This window comes from Salvelinus alpinus, chromosome 36 (assembly GCF_045679555.1).
Source record: "Salvelinus alpinus chromosome 36, SLU_Salpinus.1, whole genome shotgun sequence".
Lineage (NCBI taxonomy): Eukaryota > Metazoa > Chordata > Actinopteri > Salmoniformes > Salmonidae > Salvelinus > Salvelinus alpinus.
The window spans coordinates 1,535,864-1,554,431 of NC_092121.1; positions in this window are offsets into that span (position 1 = coordinate 1,535,864).

Genomic DNA, 18,568 nt, shown 5'->3' on the forward strand with positions numbered 1-18,568 from the left:
TCCTAAGTGAATATGTTATCATTAAAATTGTATTATTTAATTCAATAAAACACATATTTAATTAGGCCTTATTTTGAGGGCCTAGTTTTACCCTAATACAATTGCCTGAAACTCATGGTTTATAGGCAATATCAGGCCTGCAGGTCACATTATGCTGGCTTGCAAAGTGATGTATAATTCCTATTTGATTCCAGAGTGTGGGATATTCAACATTTGGAATTTGTATTCACCCAAAACCTGCATTCAGAATGACTGAATATATGAGACTACCTAAAGCATTTAAAATAAGTCCAAGTAACAGATTGGATTAGTTTAGAAAAATGTATGTTATTTATATTTGAGTAGCATACGATTAATCAATCAATCAATCAATCAATCAATCAATCAATCAATGTGCATGCAAAAACATAGATACTGAAACAAACAATTCAAAAAAATCTAACTGCAGTAGAGCATGCTGGGAAATAATAGCACTTGTTATTAACAGTTTTTTTTTTACACAAATTAGTGTTAATTTAACACATTCAGAATTCATTTAACACCTGAATCAACACTAGAAATACTGCACTGAGCTCAGATGAATATAAAGGGCAGGGTGTGAAGGCTGTGGCACTGTTCACAAATTGGAGCCTATTTTCGATGTTGGTGAAAAAAATGAAGGAGTTCACTGACACAAGTATCAGCAGCACCTGACCCCTTCAATATATTCAGAAATGTGGACTACAATGCCACATTGGGATATCGCCTTGTTCCATGTGTTATCTATATCCACATGGAAAACTTGTTCATATCTTGTTTATTCCATGCCTATTCCAGGCCATATCATTCATTTTGGAGCTCCCGAGTGGCGCAGCAGTCTAAGGCACTTCATCTCAGTGCTAGAGGTGTCACTACAGACCCTGGTTCGATTCCAGGCTGTATGACCACCGGCCGTAATTGGGAGTCCCATAGGGCTGCGCACAGTTGGCCCAGCATCGTCTGGGTTAGGGTTTGGCCGGGGTAGGCCGTCATTGTAAATAAGAATTTGTTCTTAACGGACTTGCCTAGTTAAATAAAGGTTAAATTAAAAATGAAAAAATCCATTCTAGATGATATCTGGCCTATTCCATGCTTATGCTGTTCCATCTTGCCCTTGATCCACGAACAGTCCAGCTCCAACTGACAGAATTTCTCAGTAGGGAGCCTTGTGGACCTCAGACGGATCCTCCATTAGTTTTGGGGCTAGGTTTACCACAGCACGTGCCTAGCCTGCTGATAAGAGAGTATCAAATACACCAAATGGAAGGCGGGGATTCATTAGCTCAACCTTTTATGTTAGCACCACCATTACCGTTCACATGGCTCAGGTTCCCTCGCTGGATGGAGGAATGTGGCTATCTTGATTAAAAACTAAAATAAAAAAATTATTCGGCTAGAATCCCCGGCTGAGACAAAACCAATTCTTATGTGGATGTGTTTTCTGTATACGTTGAGAGAAGATGGGCAGGTTGTCAATTGAACCCAAGCCAAAGCCTTATTTGCATCCAAGTAGAAATTTTCCATGACAGTCTAGAGCTCTTTAGGATAGTGCACAGATTACTTTGGCAGGCAATAGTCTGCGTCTCGCCCTACTGCTATAGACGAATGTGGTCTACATGCATGATTCTTATGAAACAGACAAAATGCTCGTATGATTAAGTATTACTGCACAGCAGCAGTAGGCAGCCAACAGCAGAACTACAGTTCCTTCATAAAGTATTCATAGCCCTTGATTTACTCCACATTTTGTTGTGTTACAGCCTAAATTCAAAAAGGACTAACTGGATTTTTTTGTCTTACCCATCTACACACAATACCACATAATGACAAAGTGAAAACACGTTTTTAGACATTTTTGCAAATGTATTGAAAATGAAATACAGAAATACAGTGCATTCGGAAAGTATTCAGACCCCTTGACTTTTTCCACATCATTTAATCAATTGATTAAATAAAAACGTTTCCTCAGCGATCTACACACACTGACAAAGCTCTAGAGTTCCTCTGTGGAGATGGGACATCCTTCCAGAAGGACAACCATCTCTGCAGCACTCCATCAATCAGGCCTTTATGGTAGAGTGGCCAGACAGAAAGAAGCCACTCCTCAGTAAAAGGCACATGACAGCCTGCTTGGAGTTTGCCAAAAGGCACCTAAAGACTCTCAGAAACAAGATTCTCTGGTCTGATGAAACCAAGATTGAACTCTTTGACCTGAATGCGAAGCGTCACGTCTGGAGGAAACCTGGAACCATCCCTACGGTGAAGCATGGTGGTGGCAGCATCATGCTGTGGGGATGTTTTTCAGCGGCAGGGACTGGAAGACTAGTCAGGATCGAGGCAAAGATGAACGGAACAAAGAGAACCTTAATGAAAACCTGCTCCAGAGCGCTCAGGACCTCAGACTGGGTCAAAGGTTCACATTCCAACAGGACAATTTTGTATTTCTTTTTTTACCTTGGCACGTCAGTTAAGAACAAATTCTTATTTTCAATGACAGTCTAGGAACAGTGGGTTAACTGCTTTGTTCAGGGGCAGAACGACAGATTTTTACCTTGTCGGCTCGGGGATTTCGATCTTGCAACCTTCTGGTTACTAGTCCAACACTCTAACCACTAGGCTACCTGCCACCCCTACAATGATCCAGAGCCTGGACTTGAACCCGATCGAACATCTCTGGAGAGACCTGAAAATAGCTGTGCAGCAACGTTCCCCATCCAACCTGACAGAGCTTGAAATGATCGGCAGAAAAGAATGGGAGAAACTCCCCAAATACAGGTGTGCCCACTTGTACCATCATACCCAAGAAGACTCAAGGCTGTAATCGCTGTCAAAGGTGCTTTAACAAGGTACTGAGTAAAGGGTCTGAATACTTATGTATTAGTGATATTTCAGTTTTTTATAAATTAGCAAAAAATTCTAAAAACCTGTTTTTGCTTTGTTATTATGGGGTAATGTGTAGATAGATGAGGGAAAAAACGATTTAATCAATTTTAGAATAAGGCTGTAACGTAACAAAATGTGGAAACATTAAAGGGGTCTGAATGCTTTCCGAATGCACTGTATCTAATTTACATAAGTATTCACACCACTGAGTCAATACATGTTAGCATCACTTTTGGCAGTGATTACTGCTGTGTGTCATTCTAGGTACGTCTCTAAGAGCTTTGCACACCTGGATTGTGCAATATTTGCAGATTATTCTTTAAAAAAGTCTTCAAGCTCTGTCAAGTTGGTTGTTGATCATTGCTAGACAGCCATTTTCAGGTCTTGCCATAGATTTTCAAGCCGATTTCAAGACAAACCTGTAACTAGGCCACTCGGGAACATTCAATGTCGTCTTGGTAAGCAATTCCAGTGTATGTATGGCCTTGTATTTTAGGTTATTGTCCTGCTGAAAGGGGAATTTGTCTCCCAGTGTCTGTTTGAAAGCAGACTGAACCAGGTTTTCCTCTAGGATTTTGCCAATGCACTGGCTCTATTCCGTTCCTTTTTATCTTAAACAACTCCCTAGTCCTTGCCGATGACAAGCATTCCCACAACATGATTTAGCCACCAATATGCTTGAATATATGAAGAGTGGTACTCAGTGATGTGTTGCGTTGGATTTGCCTCAAACATAACACTTTGTATTCAGGACATAAAGGTCATTTGTTCCCAGCATTTTTTGCAGCTTTACTTTAGTGCCTTATTGCAGACAGGATGCATGTTTTGGAATATTTTTTATTCTGTATAGGCTTCCTTCTTTTCTTTCACTTTGTCATTTATGTTAGTATTGTGGTCATTTAGGTTCATTTTGTGGAGTAGCTACAATGTTGTTGATCCATCCACAGTTTTCTCCTGTTCACAGCCATTAAACTCTGTAACTGTTTTAAAGTCACCACTGGCCTCGTGGTGAAATCCCTGAGCGGTTTCCTTCCTTTCCGGCAACTGAGTAAGGAAGGACGCCTGTATCTTTGTAATGACTAGGTGCATTGATACACCATCCAAAGTCTAATTAATTACTGCTCAAAGGGATATTCAATATCTGCTTTTTAAATGTTTACCCGTTTTATTATAGGTGCCTTTCTTTGCGAGGCATTGGAAAACCTTCCTGGTCTTTGTGAGTGAATCTGTGTTTGAAATTCACTGCTCGATTAAGGAACCTTACAGATAGTTGGGGTACAGAGATGAGGTAGTCACTCAAAAATCATGTTAAACCCTATTATTACACACAGAGTGAGTCCATGCAACTTACTATGTGACTTGTTAAGCACATTTTTACTCCTGAACCTATTTAGATTTGCCATAACAAAGAGGTTGAATACTTATTGACTCAAGACATTTCAGCTTTAACTGTTTTATTCATTTCTCAACATTTCTCAAAACATAATTCCACTTTGACATTATGGGGTATTGTGTGTATGCCAGTGACACAAAATCTAAATGTAATCCATTTTAAATGAATGCTGTAATACAACAACATGTGGAAAAGTCAAGGGGTGTGAATACTTTCTGAAGGCACTGTATATGTTTTTCCGTCACTCTTCAGAGGCCTTGGCAAACTGAACTTTACATTATGGTGAATTCACTTGTCCATGACTTGTCCATTTACGTTAAACATGGACGCACCTACATGTGGTGGAGTTTACAGAAATGTTTAGCACTACTAAATAGCAAAACACTCAGATACTATTTTTTCTTTAAAAAGCACCAGTAAAGGATTTCAGGGTGTCTACCAGTCATTCATTTGACTGAGTATGTTCTCCTGGTTCAGCGATAGAGGGGTGAGGTTGCTGTGTGTGCGCTGATGTGAAGAGTGTGACGGAGCAGGTGGACTACAGAGTTAATGTGGCACACATGACATTTTTGACTGTCCAGGTAGTCATGTTTCAGCAGAACACTGTAAAGTAGAGCGTAGAGAGCGTAGAGAGAGAGAGAGAGAGAGAGAGAGAGAGAGAGAGAGAGAGAGAGAGAGAGAGAGAGAGAGAGAGAGAGAGAGAGAGAGAGAGAGAGAGAGAGAGAGAGAGAGAGAGAGAGAGAGAGAGAGAGAGAGAGAGAGAGAGAGAGAGAGAGAGAGAGAGAGAGAGAGAGAGAGAGAGAGAGAGAGAGAGAGAGAGAGAGAGAGAGAGAGAGAGAGAGAGAGAGAGAGAGAGAGAGAGAGAGAGAGAGAGAGAGACTCTACTGGAATGTACAGTGTCTGTAGTAATGCATAGAGGAGAAGGAGTGAAGGATTGGGCTACCCAGACAGGCAAACAGAACATGCTAATAGAGAGGGATAATGAGAACTAAAAAAGACAAAGAGAGAGACAGTAAAGGATATATTTGGAGAAATGAGACACGAACTCACACAGATGTTCACAGACCTGAAGGTATGCGTGTTATTTCAACACAAGTCTCCCCTTTCCAAATGCGTTATTCTGGATACGAGCCAAGAATCAAGCTCCTCTAATATTTGCAGGCTTAATTGCCCAAAGTAATTTGCAACTTTTTAAATCTCCTGAACGTTTTTCTATCTTCATGCCTCCCTGTATGCTGGCTAATGTAAATGACATTTTCCCAAGCTACACGCATGCCTGCACTATGGTCCTGTGGTTTTGCACATGCCGGCACTCTACCCACCATCCATTGAACTGATCACTGGGTCCTTAGGAAAGGAAGGAAACTATGAGGAAATGATGCCAATACTTGTTATCCACATTTTCCTGCTCAACATATTAAGCCTCAATGATCTGCAGGGTAAATGACAGTCATGGCTGTCTCAGGATGTCAACGTTCTCTGTTTGCTAATGGTGTCCACTTTCCTCCCTATACTGATGTCAACACTGGTTTTGGATTAGATCATGACTTACTAAGGACTGACATTTAATCTGTGCCATAGGGACAGGTACTGTATTGGGTTTCTAAATACATAATTATACAGAAATACAGAATGGACCACAACAATGTAATCATTTTATATTGTAAATATATCAGCCCTCCTTTGACTACCTGTCCTCAGTACTTGTACAGTATACAGTCGTGGCCAAAAGATTTGAGAATGACACAAATATTAATTTCCACAAAGTTTGCTGCTTCAGTGTCTTTAGATATTTTTGTCAGATGTTACTATGGAATACTGAAGTATAATTACAAGCATTTCATTAGTGTCAAGGCTTTTATTGACAATTACATGAAGTTGATGCTAAGAGTCAATGTTTGCAGTGTTGACCCTTCTTTTTCAAGACCTCTGCAATCCGCCCTGGCGTGCTGTCAATTAACTTCTGGGCCACATCCTGACTGATGGCAGCCCATTCTTGCATAATCAACGCTTGGAGTTTGTCAGAATTTGTGGGGTTTTGTTTGTCCACCCGCCTCTTGAGGATTGACCACAAGTTCTCAATGGGATTAAGGTCTGGGGAGTTTCCTGGCCATGGACCCAAAATATTGATGTTTTGTTCCCCGAGCCACTTAGTTATCACTCTTGCCTTATGGCAAGGTGCTCCATCATGCTGGAAAAGGCATTGTTCCTCACCAAACTGTTCCTGGATGGTTGGGAGAAGTTGCTCTCGGAGGATGTGTTGGTACCATTCTTTATTCATGGCTGTGTTCTTAGGCAAAATTGTGAGTGAGCCCACTCCCTTGGCTGAGAAGCAACCCCACATATGAATGGTCTCAGGATGCTTTACTGTTGGCATGACACAGGACTGATGGTAGCTCTCACCTTGTCTTTTCCGGACAAGCTGTTTTCCGGATGCCCCAAACAATCGGAAAGGGGATTCATCAGAGAAAATGACTTTACCCCAGTCCTCAGCAGTCCAATCCCTGTACTTTTTGCAGAATATCAGTCTGTCCCTGATGTTTTTCCTGGAGAGAAGTGGCTTCTTTGCTGCCCTTCTTGACACCAGGCCATCCTCCAAAAGTCTTCGCCTCACTGTGCGTGCAGATGCACTCACACCTGCCTGCTGCCATTCCTGAGCAAGCTCTGTACTGGTGGTGCCCCGATCCCGCAGCTGAATCAACTTTAGGAGACGTTCCTGGCGCTTGCTGGACTTTCTTGGGCGCCCTGAAGCCTTCTTCTTCACAACAATTGAACCGCTCTCTTTGAAGTTCTTGATGATCCAATAAATGGCTGATTTAGGTGCAATCTTATGGCAGCAATATCTTTGCCTGTGAAGCCTTTTTTGTGCAAAGCAATGATGACGGCACGTATTTCCTTGTCTGTAACCATGGTTCACAGAGGAAGAACAATGATTCCAAGCACCACCCTCCTGTTGAAGCTTCCAGTCTGTTATTCGAACTCAATCATCATGACAGAGTGATCTCCAGCCTTGTCCTCGTCAACACTCACACCTGTGTTAACGAGAGAATCACTGACATGATGTCAGCTGGTCCTTTTGTGGCAGGGCTGAAATGCAGTGGAAATGTTTTTTGGGGATTCAGTTCATTTGCATGGCAAAGAGGGACTTTGCAATTAATTTCAATTCATCTGCTCACTCTTCATAACATTCTGGAGTATATGCAAATTGCCATCATACAAACTGAGGCAGCAGACTTTGTGAAAATTAATATTTGTGTCATTCTCAAAACTTTTGGCCACGACTGTACAGTATATCCTCTAACTGCCTCTCCTCCCTATCCTGATTGAGAGGGGGGCTTCCACAATGTACTACAGTATATTAATATCCTATGCAGACCTTTCCTTTGACAGGAAACACATTACCTCACTGCCCCCCCCCCCCCCCCCCATCTCCCAAACAAAATCCCTCCAACATTATTTCAACCTACCATCAACCTCCTTTTCAACATTCCCTAAAACTCCACTCAACCTCCCATTGACCTCCTCCCAACCTTCCCCCAACTTACGATCAACCTTCACCCAACCTCCCAGGTCTGAGCAACATACAGGCGTTGTCGGAGATAAACACAAACCTTAATAAATGTAAATGTACATCAAAACTACCCAAACAGAAAAAGAGAGAGAGTGTGGAGAGGAGACCAGGAGACAGCCAGACTGGGAGGGACAGCCACATCCACCACAGAAATAGAAACAGGGAGGGTCACAGGTGTGTATTCTACTGGTCAGTCTGAAGGCTCTTCCCTTACACCCCCCCCCCCCCCACCTCCACTCTCCCCACCGCTGTCCTTCCTGTTTAGAGTGCAGCTTCCTGATGACACTGTCAGTGTCATAGTCCCTCATCTGGTATTGCTTTCAGATGAGAGATCACTCTAAGGCCGGAGGTCTAGGCATAGAAATATCATTATTAGAGCGAACATTCTCACTTGAGTCAATGTTCTGTGGTGTACCGGTAATAGTATTTCTATTGGTTTAGATTCCTGGAGGCTGGGTCTGTGATTACGTTGAAACCAATATCAAACTGAAAGCCTATATATTGTTCAATTAAAAAAAAAAAAAAAAAAAATGTTACCCCGTTTTTCATGGTATCCAATTGTTAGTAGTTACTGTTTTGTCTCATCGCTACAACTCCCGTACGGGCTCGGGAGAGACGAAGGTCGAGAGCCAAGCGTCCCCCGAAACACAACCCAACCAAGCCGCACTGCTTCTTAACACAGCGCGCCTCCAACCCGGAAGCCAGCCGCACCAATGTGTCAGAGGAAACACCGTACACCTAGCGACCTGGTCAGCATGCACTGCGCCCGGTCCGCCACAGGAGTCCCTAGTGCACGATGAGACAAGGATATCCCTACCGGCCAAACCCTCCCTAACCCGGACGACGCTAGGCCAATTGTGCGTCACCCCATGGACCTCCCGGTCGCGGCCGGCTGCAACAGAGCTCGAACCCAGAGTCTCTGGTGGCACAGCTAGCACTGCGATGCAGTGCCTTAGACCACTGCGCCACCCGGGAGGCCATATTGTTCATTTTTATTTAGCATTATAATCATATGCATTCTCACAGCACAAGATGAATGTTGTGTTTTTTATTTCTCGCTGAAAAGTGGGTTTCTATTGAATAGGGCCCCAAGTTCAAGCCCAAAGCACGTTATTGGGTGTTACATGGTTGTATGCATTTATATTACATGGTCAAGTTCAGGTGAAAAACAAGTAACATGGACACAGTTAAGGGAGTAAGGAACACAAGATGGAAAAACAGAGATAATTCATTTGTCCCAATGCCTAACCCAAAACCTTTATAGTGTTGCCATGCAGCTGCACAACCAAAGTGAAAATCCTTATAGGATCTCATAAATTAAAGACGTCAGATCAACTGGGATTCTTGGAAGACATTTATACACAGCAAATCACATCTGCACTTACATCAACACACACACACGTACTGTGTATACACACACCATGCAAACACACAGTGGAGAAGGAGGTGTTGACTGCTTCACCTCGGGACCCAACAATCAAAGCAAATAATCAGACAGGCCCAGACAGCACTGAGCAACTGCGGAATAATCACAAAAGACAAAAAGCAGTAACCGCATCCAAATATCTGCCATGTTTAAGTGAAATGATCGTTTATTAAATCGTTTTGGGGAGACAGCTGCCGGTAAAGAGATGATAATGTAGTGATGATTATTGAGCAAGCCAGACCTGGGTTCAAATAGTATTCAACATTTTTCAAATACTTTGGGTTTTGGTTGAGCCTGCCTGGAGTGCATATACCACAGAGTCTCTGTGTTTGGACTTGTGGGACCATTCCATTGGTCCCATTGCACTAAGATCAATCAAGGGCATCTTAAGTAGTTGAAACTGGCCAACTGTTCTGCCTGCGGCTATGGAACCCTGACCTGTTCACCGGACGTGCTACCTGTCCCAGACCTGCTGTTTTCAACTCTCTAGAGACCGCAGGAGCGGTAGAGATACTCTTAATGATCGGCTATGAAAAGCCAACTGACATTTACTCCTGAGGTGCTGCACCCTCGACAACTACTGTGATTATTATTATTTGACCATGCTGGTCATTTATGAACATTTGAACATCTTACATTTACATTTAAGTCATTTAGCAGACGCTCTTATCCAGAGCGACTTACAAATTGGTGCATTCACCTTATGATATCCAGTGGAACAACCACTTTACAATAGTGCATCTAACTCTTTTAAGGGGGAGGGGGGGGGTTAGAAGGATTACATATCCTATCCTAGGTATTCCTTAAAGAGGTGGGGTTTCAGGTGTCTCCGGAAGGTGGTGATTGACTCCGCTGACCTGGCGTCGTGAGGGAGTTTGTTCCACCATTGGGGTGCCAGGGCAGCGAACAGTTTTGACTGGGCTGAGCGGGAACTGTACTTCCTCAGAGGTAGGGAGGCGAGCAGGCCAGAGGTGGATGAACGCAGTGCCCTTGTTTGGGTGTAGGGCCTGATCAGAGCCTGAAGGTACGGGGGTGCCGTTCCCCTCACAGCTCCGTAGGCAAGCACCATGGTCTTGTAGCGGATGCGAGCTTCAACTGGAAGCCAGTGGAGAGAGCGGAGGAGCATCTTGGCCATGTTCTGTTATAATCTCCACCCGGCACAGCCAGAAGAGGACTGGCCACCCCTCATAGCCTGGTTCCTCTCTAGGTTTCTTCCTAGGTTTTGGCCTTTCTAGGGAGTTTTTCCTAGCCACCGTGCTTCTACACCTGCATTGCTTGCTGTTTGGGGTTTTAGGCTTGGTTTCTGTACAGCACTTTGAGATATCAGCTGATGTACGAAGGGCTATATAAATACATTTGATTTGATTTGAACGCAAACATGTACACACAACACAGGTGTCTACACTGTAAAACTGTGACCTCCCTGCCAGTGACCTCCCTGCCTAGAGCAGAGGAATGGTAAAGAAGCAAGAGGAGGAAGAACCTCATGAAATAAAACACATGATGTTTTACCAGCGAGGGAAGGAAATGAGAGGGTAGGAGTGAGCGTTAGTGGTTAAAGAGGGAGAGAGGGAAAGAGAGGGAAAGAGAGAGAGAAAGAGGGGAAATCCACATTTCACCTCTAAGGAGGAGAGGGAGAGGGTGCGCCACCTGTTAGGTGTGAAGCCAAAAGACGTGACTACATTCCTAGCCAGCTGCTCTCCTCTCCTGCAGGGCTTTCCATTGGGTTGCTCCCTCCTGGCCCTCCAAATACAATGAAAATTGTGTCGGAAAACAATGTGAGGCTCTCGGCATTGTGGAGAGAAAGGTTTGGAGTGGCCTACTTTGACAGGGGTAGCAGAGAACTGTGTCAAGGATGTGACGCTTGACTGCATCACACTACACACAAGAGCAGGGGACTGACTAAGTTTTATAATGTAGGGCCTTACTATTTAACCTCAGATCTGAAAGTTTCTTCATTCACAGTGGTAGCACCTCGCCATGACGTTAGCTGTCAATGCAACACCATGGCAAACTCACCAGCATTTTGCTAGCCCATACAAACGGAAACATTTGTGAAGTCAACATTTTCAGTGTTATGGGTTCATGAATCAATGCAGGCAATGATGGGCTTGATTCCAAATTGACCTTTGATCCCTGGATGATAGTCAAATCAACACGTTTGAGCTACGATAAGAACTCTTTCCATCGTTGGTCTGCTTTCGCACATTACAGAGCAGCCAAATCCTGCCCCACCCTTCCGCGCTACTCACAGCTCCATATGGCTTTCACATCAGCTCTCCTCTCGCCTCCTCCTCTCTTCCTTCAGCTTCCTCTCCTGTGTTTGTTTGTCCTCCGTTCAGGTCCCAGGTGTTTTCCTCCGCCGGCTCAGGATCTGCGTTCTGTAGCGGAAAGAGTTGGTTAAGCCCGTCATCCTCTGACTCAGGTACAAGTGGTTCCCCTCCCTCTCCTTCGCTTCTCTTCTCCTCCTTCACCGCCGTGGTCCTACACCTTCCGTATCCCGCCCCGGGACCCTGCTCCCGGCTTCCTCACTCTTTCCCAACATCCAACAATAACACAACAAACTCCACTTCCTGTCAGAACGGGAACAATAGTAGGATAGCTTTGATGGCGTATGGTAGGTTGTTGTAGGTGCTGGCTTATCAACACTGAAATCACAACCTGAGTCATAGATCTGGAGTCAAACTGAATCTTGGTTGTTCTTATGTTCCTAATATCTTTGAAATAAATAGTTTTTTTTCATATGATGTGGTCATTTTACTGTAGCAGACACTATATTTCAGTCAACACATAAATCCAGTGTACAAGGGATGAAACCCACAACTGCTCCAACCAACTGTGCCCTAACAACAGCTGTACAGATTAGTTGGAGTTGTGTATGTGTTATGAAACAAACCCCAGCGAAGCACAAAGAGGTGTAATGTGTTATGATACAGACAGCAGGCTAGGCAGGTGCTGCAGATGACAGAGGTAGTCATTAATAAGTGCATCAGGAGACTACTGTGTGAGCACAGAATACTGCATCAGCTCTCTCCCTTTGCCATATGGGTCCTTCAGCCCCCAGCCTCCGGCCTCCAGCGCTGAGCCTTCAGCCTTCAGTCCCACTAGCACAAAGAACCTGGACATTACCTCTCCTGGACTTTCCCTAATAAAACAGCTATGCATGTCTGAAATGGCACCCTAATTCCCTATATAGTGAACCAATTTTGTCCAGAGCCCTAAGGGCCGTGGTAAAAAGTAGTGCACTACATAGGGAATAGGGTGCCATTTCGGACACAGATCCTGGACAGCCAGTGGACTCAGTTCACTCACAGAGCCTCTCTGATGTGTTAGTCATAAACATCTTTATTTCCCTCCCTCTCTCTCTCTTCCTCTGTCTCATTCTCTCCATCTATCAATGCCTCCATTTATTCGATTAGGCCCGAGTCCTCCCAGGGTCATCCTTGTGTTAGGATTCCGAGTTGCCCGTGGCAACAATTTGACCATCCCGCCTCCGCACCAAGTCCCTGTCCCTTTTGTCCACACACACAGTGGACGGACGGAGGGAGTGGTGGATTTCGAGGGGTGTTTGGGAAGGTTAGAGAGGGGAGGGAGGCGATGACTCATGCCACATACCACCCTGCAGGGCACCTCAGCACCCCCTGTTGATGGTTAGGGGAAACCCCGCGGCGTGGGTGTATTGTCTCTAGAGAGTGCAGAAATGACATCACATAACAGGACATAACACTCACCTCTTTGGTTTATGTGGCCGGGGTGGAGGAGGGTGGGGCGGGAGTGGGGGGGGGGGGGGCACAGGTGGGAACTAGTGTGTTGTTCTTTCTACTGTACACACGGCGATAGGCTACTCGTACTCGATCAATGCCCTCCATTGTTTAACTTCATGAGCATTTAGCAGGATTGATGGATATATACTGTATAATCGCACAAACGGATATTCTGACAGACGGTACACATTGAGGAGTGTGAGGCCGCTACTGTAACAATGGCCTTGGAAATCAGAATCCTTGGCAGACTCCTTATACAACTAGCTGTTCTGTGATGTGGCCGCATGTCTTGGCGTTTTGACGACGTCATAATAATAATTGACGATTGTCACCTTCATGTGTTACGATGTGTTGCTACGTGTTACTATGCACTACTTGTTGTTTTGTTATTTTTGCCATGCGTAACAGTTCTGTTAGGCAATGACGTTGTCCCTCGGTATCACCATCTGTGCCCTCGTACAGGAAACCGAGTGTTTATTGAGTTGTGAGAACGATGGATTGTCTTGTCAACAGGTGTACCTCGGGTCTCCTCTGAAACATGTGCTAAGTGAGCGTGAGTACCCTCCCTTTCTGCCTTCACACTAGCCCTGTCCTATCTTCCCTTAAACACACACACATACACACGCATGTGCACAGACACACATCACAAACGCATGCCAGCACGCGCATACACACACACACACACACACACACACACACCAAGACACACACACACTCGCGGCGCGGCAGGGAGAGGAAACTGCAACACAATGATAAGGTCTCAGAACACAATGGGTCCAGCAGAGCTCACACAGAGCCAGGACCAGTTTAGCTCTGAAAGGTCAACAAGCCTCTCCAGGCTTTCATTCGGCTCCCGACGTTATTATTGTTAACGTTCTAATGATTACTCTGATGGTCTTTATTTTGCAAATGTGGAACCATCCGGAAATACCAATGAAATATGAAAATGCAGGCCAGACAAAAAATAAAAAAGAGAGACGGCGAATGTGTTTGACGTCGAGCTTCCCGTTGCCTGTGAGTTTTTCAGCTCTGTGGCTGCTGCTGCTGGGATCGCTGGTGAGCTGCCAGGTTAACAGCCCTTAGTCCTTTTGTCTTTGTCTGGGCAGCTAACGGAACAATACCCATCACTGGACAATGCATGGGGCAGTTTTGGAGGTTTGGGTTGTGTTTTATGAGTTTTCCTGTATTCAGACTCAATACAGCACAGTATAATGTCTTGTGTGGTGATGCTGAATGTCAGGAGAAGGTAATGAATTGTGTCCATATTTTAACCTCAGATGTTTTAGAGTAGCTACAGTTGATTACAAAATCCAACTTTTTCAAGATACTATATAAAGATACTATATATGGAGTGTTTGCCTCTGGGGGTGCTCATGAGCCAAAAAGGGGTGCCTAAATAGAGGAGTGAAACTTTCCCTTTAGATTAGTCATGAATCACGCCTATAGACAGAACGCAGAGAGAGGACCCGTCTTAACTTCGGTAAGACCGGATCGAGAAAGACAGCAGTTCTTCTCGACAACAGTGGCCGTGTAGCAGCATCTGTCTGCTCTATCCTCAAAGGAGAGGGGAGCAGGGGCAGGTCAACCCACCCAAATGTCATCCCCGTTACATAAGCCAGCACTGTATTCTATTCTCCATTATGGCACATATACAACTAACATTCTCCATTCTGAACACTCCCGATGCAGCGGAAAGGTCACGGTATATAAAAAAAAAAGAAGGAGGTATTGTCGCTGACCACTGGCATCATGCAAAGGTTAGCATGGAGAGTTGACGACCGGGGGTGCTTTTTTGGAGGCTGTTTACCCCCCCTGATGTTATGTCTGTGATTCATGAATTATGTTTTCATCTGCAATGAATGGATTGCACTCATTTATCAATACCATAATACAGGTTAACCTTTAACTGGAACCGTATGGACATCAGGCCATTGTTGACCATTATATCTCAATCATCAGTTGTCTGTAATTGAAGGATAAACTGCAATAGAATTTGTAAAACTACCACCCGTGTTAGTGTGAAACGCTCCAGGTCCATGAAGATGGCATTCTTTAGAACGCGGGTAATGACTGCAATTTCACATTGTTTTTTTAAAGACAGCTTTTGATGAGCCTCAGAGAATGACTGATCCCATACTCTTACTCCTGCTGCTACTGGGAGGCTGGTACTCAGAGAAATCCGACCTAGAGACAGAGACACTCTTTCTTGGAGCCTCTCTAGTTCTAATTACATGGTGATAAGACAACAACAATGGCACATTACCAGAGGAATAAAGGAAGAACAGTGTAGGAGATAAAGTGTTGGCTCCATTCTCATCTCCACCCTTTCTTTCTTTCTCTCTCTCTCTCTCGATCTCTGTCTCTCTCTCTCACACGCACGTACACTCACACGCACACACGCACGCGCACTCATCAAGCTTCTCATTAGATCAAACAGCTGTCTTTGTGTGAACTACGGTGAGGTGTGGAATTCAGCCTCTGTTTGACTGCCAGCGTGTCACAACGGAGGCTAAGTCAAGACTGAGACTGAGAGGGAGATTTGTGTGAATGAGAAGACAAGTAGAGAAATTGATACAGTATGATATCTGACCAGAGCAGAATATAGGATTATTACTGCAAATTGATCGTTTAAAATGTCAGTGTTTCTTAATCCTGATTTGTTCATTTTGCCCTGGCACTACACACCTGATTCCACTAATCAAAGGTTGGATGATGAGTTGATTAGTGGAATCAGGTGTGTAGTGCTAGTGCAAAAACTAAAATGTGCACCCATTTGCGTCCCCAGGACCAGGACTAACAGGCACTGGGTTAAATGCTTCACCAGGTATTGGAAAGATGTGTCGATCTACTTAGGCCTGCGAAGAATCTGTGCCTCTCAAACCCGCACATTGGCAGTGGGTTGTGGGATGACAAGGGGAGGGGACAGAAGGCAGAGAGATGGATGGGAGAGGTACGTTGTCCAAATAGCAAGGCTTGGCAAGAAGACAAGGCAGTGAAGGAGTGAAGGACACAGAACGTGGACTTCGGTATAGTACTCAGGGATGGACATGTGAATAACAGTGTCAGAGAAGAGAGTCAAGCCAATATAAAGGAACAAGCATGTTCATTGTCTCTCCATTACTCTTGCCTTCCACTCTCCTCCTAATGCGTCAGTGTGCAACCTGTGTGTGTGTGTGTGTTTGTGTGTATGTGTGTGTTTTGCACACACTACAAGAAGGGGGAAGTTCTGCATTGTCTAAGTTCTCCACTCAGTCAGCTCTCCACCACCATCATCATCAGCCTACCCCGTCCCCCCCCCCACTCCCTGTCTTGTGCATATTAACAATAGTCTATTCTGTGGCGCCCCGTGCAAGAAGGGACACACCCAACCCAAGGCCGTGCTGCAGGGAGAGAGAGTTGGGAGGTGGCCAGTCATCAGGGACAGTGGCTCGATTCTCGTCTGGGAGCGTGGACAGGGGACAGGGGGCGGTGGTCTGTCTTAACTGTCACATGCTGATTCTCATGGTATGTTTGAGTGAGAGAGCGTGAGAGATAGTGTGTGTGTGTAGGCATGCCTACGTGCATGCGTGTGTGTGTCATTATTATGTCTCAGTCTGTTCATAACAGCCCAGTACATCTAGAGCATGGGGCATTTTTGATTCACTGTGAACTGACTTGGTTTCTCTCTCTCTCTCTCTTTCTCAATCCCTCCCTTTCTCCTTCTCTCTCAATCCCTCCCCTTCTCTCTCTCACTCACTCTCTCAGTTCAATTCAAAGGTATTTCTTTGGCATGGGAAACATATGTTTACATTGCCAAAGCAAATGGAATAGGCAATAAACACAATGGAAATAAACAAGGGAAACATTAGTGAACATTACGCACACAAAAGTTAAAGAATATAGATATTTTAAATGTGCCACAAATCGTTCTGCTTTGCTTGCACACTGTGGTATTTCGCCTAACAGATATGGGAGTTCATCAATGTTTGATTTGTTTTCAAATTCTTTGTGGGTCTGTGTGATCTGTGGGTATTTTATGTCTCTAATGTGGTCTCTGTCTCTCTCTCTCTCAATCCCTTCCTTTCTCTCTTTTTGTACATTACATGGGCCCCCGTGTCCAGCAGCTAGTGCCGATTGGGCAGCTGACCCAAAAAAAGTCCCCACCGGCGTTACATAGAATCACAATGCACCCCATTACAGTGGGGGACAGACCAGACAGAAGGTCACTCCCTCGCCCCCATGCTCCGACACGACAATCTCCCTCCCTAACTACACAGACCACAGTCTTTTGAGCCAGACTTCCTCCATTGTCACATTCGCAAATATACCGTTTCTGAGTGTCTGGGTCTGCACACTAGTGCAATTATATGATTATGTGATTGTCGCGCGGGGGGAAAAAAGAAAGAGACGAGGGCTTTTGTGTGCCGATGGATGGAATGTGGTGCGCATGGCATTTTTTCTGCAAAAGGGCAGTTTTCTGGAACCTTGTGCCAAGGAGAGGAGGGTGAGATCACAGCTGGTAGTGTCCACTCTGTATCTCTCTCTCTCTTACTCTCCCGACCCCCCCCATTCCATTTTCTCTCTCTCGTTCTCTCTTTTTCTCTCTCTCTCTCTTTATATATACAGTATATCCCTCTATCTGTCCCGTAGAATTCCAGGTTCGTGCCGCTGCTCTTGCACAGATGTGGCCTTTCGCTGGGTCTTGAACAGGATTTTGGGAGTCAGAAGATAAGGGTTAGGGCACACTGCGAGACCATGGTCCGAGGGCCTGGGGCGAGTGCTCCGTTCTGCGATAGTGGAGCAGCACTATTGTTGCTGGTCAAGAGCTGTTAGTGAGATAAGAGCAATTTGAGCCGAGGCAGGTGTTTATTGAGATTACAGTAGGCTGCAGCATGGCGGCCTTTTGAATCAAAGTCAAGACTAACAAATCAGGCGTTTCATCAACCTTTCTCTTTTACTGGAAGAGAATGTCTCACTCTCAACCGTTGCAAGATTTTCATCGATGACCTCTCTGTATTTGACTCCGTTTTTTTTATTAGGTGTTATTGCTTTATCAGGGGCCTCCTTTGCCATTTAATGAAAACAGCAGGACCCAAGGTTCTGTGGCACCAGGACTAGTTTAGGAATTCCTCCTCATTAGATGTACCGTACACAATTTCAATCCCATCTAGTGAAAATATCTAGTAATCTATGCTACTTAATCCAAGTTATGTTCCCACTCTATTTACAATGTTTCACGGTATTAGGCCTGCAGTGCCCCAGTGTCTTACTTAGCACACTATGAACAATAAACCAAGTTTGAAACGAAACCACATTTTTTTTACTTGGGTACTTGGGGAAAATTCCCATAGAATTCCAGCATGTCTGATCCCCTCGCCTCTCGTCAAAGGCTCCCTCTAGAGATCACACAGCGTGTAGTATGTGAAAGAATGCCAAGGGGACGGGGCAAAAGAGCTAGAGGGCTTGAGATTCCCATCTAAAACCGATTACTCCGCATTAAAATTGATGCCAAAGATATTTTACAGCGGCAGTAA